Source organism: Asparagus officinalis, chromosome 1, assembly GCF_001876935.1.
Source record: "Asparagus officinalis chromosome 1, Aspof.V1, whole genome shotgun sequence".
Classification (NCBI taxonomy): Eukaryota; Viridiplantae; Streptophyta; class Magnoliopsida; order Asparagales; family Asparagaceae; genus Asparagus; species Asparagus officinalis.
Window position 1 is genome coordinate 61379445 of NC_033794.1, and position 1784 is coordinate 61381228.

The following is a 1784-nucleotide window of genomic DNA, read 5'->3' on the forward strand; positions in this document are numbered from 1 at the left end:
AAATTCATAGAAGCACATCAAGGCAACTTGGAGGAAATCCAACGTAGTTTGGAGGATTATTCTTCAAGTGAGTGTGGAGCATCATCATGCACACGGCCACTAGGCGATAGCCCTAGTGTGGTAAGCGATTCGGAATCCGATAGTGATATATCCATCAATGAACTCGCTTGTGCATATGATAGATTAATGCATGCCTATACTAAGTTGCATAATAATTTTATAGATTTGAAAAGCAAGCATGTTAATTTGAAATCCGATCATGAGTTGCTAGGTTCCAAATTTGATATCATTGCAAAAGAAAATATTGTGCTTAAAGAAAACAATGACTTATTAAATTTGGAAAATGAAAAATTGACCTCATCCATTTCTAGCTTATCTCATGCTAAGAACAATGCCATATTAGAAGTAGAGAACATTAGAAATGAGTTTAATTCTTTTACAAATGATCATATATGTTCTACTTCTAATGCTAATGCATATGTGCCTAATGATGAGTTGAATAATATTAAAAATAGAATATCATCTTTAGATTCAACTCTTAAATCATGCATTGTCAATAATAACAAGCTTATGGACATGTGTGCTAAATCTCATGCTAAAACATCTAAACATCCTATTCATCATGCACACATGTATAGTAAAGTCTACAAATGCACAAATTGCGGTCGTAAAGGCCATCTTGCTAGATTTTGCTATGATGCACAAAAACCCTCTAAGGCTCATATTAATCCTTCTTGTGCATCTCATCAAGCTTCATCATCACATTTTTCACATACACATGCACATACTCATCATGTTCATCATAAGCATGCTCATGTGTTTAAATGTGATCATTGTGGTCGATTTGGTCATTTGGCCAAATTTTGTTTTGATTTAAAGAGAGTTTCACATTTGCAAAATAATTTTAAAAGATCATCCATGTTTGCAAATGTTTCTAATGTTTCTCGTGCACATGTTTATGGTCAACAAAATCAAATGGGCCTCTTTCATTGCACTAATTGCAATCGGAAAGGTCATTTACACAATTTTTGTTTTGACCGTGTTCGTGCACCATATGTGCCCAAGAGGGTTCATAACCCTAGGGCTTTGAGCTTGAATGATAGGGGTCATGTCCCTAAATCTTTTGGTACCAAGAGTTCTTGGGTACCAAAACGAATTTAATTTTTAAACCAAGAATTTTAGAATTTTTATTTTCTTTTTCTTGGTGTTGAAAAATGTGTTTTAAACTTTTATGAAAACAATTCCTTTTATTGGTCAAATTCCTTTGTTTTCATAATTCCTAGTTTTGATTTTGATGAGAGGTTTGTAATTATATAACCCTCCGGGTTTATTGGGTGTTTATTCTCAAATCATGTTTATCGGATGCTAGAATGATTATATGGGTTGGAACAAGCTTAAGAGCTTGATATATTGTTGCCTCTCTTGAAAATCTTTTATCAAAAATTTTGTTTTGAATTATTGCTTTGAATTCATTATATTTCACTTATATGATGATATTTATATGTTTGTGCTTATGGATCATCTATTCGTGCCTTATAATGTATTCCATACGTGGTTTGATCAAATCCCACAAAGAAAATTTTCTTGATTGATCAAACATCGTTTTTGGATTTAAACCTTGATTTATGATTTCATTTGATTGATTTGTTTTCATTTGAAAACTTTTTGCATGATTCTCATGTTTCTCTTCTTTTGATTTCATAAATCTACCTTTACAAATGGTTTTTATGTTCTTTGATATGAGACACTATTTTTCACCTTGATATATTTATATATGTTCTCAT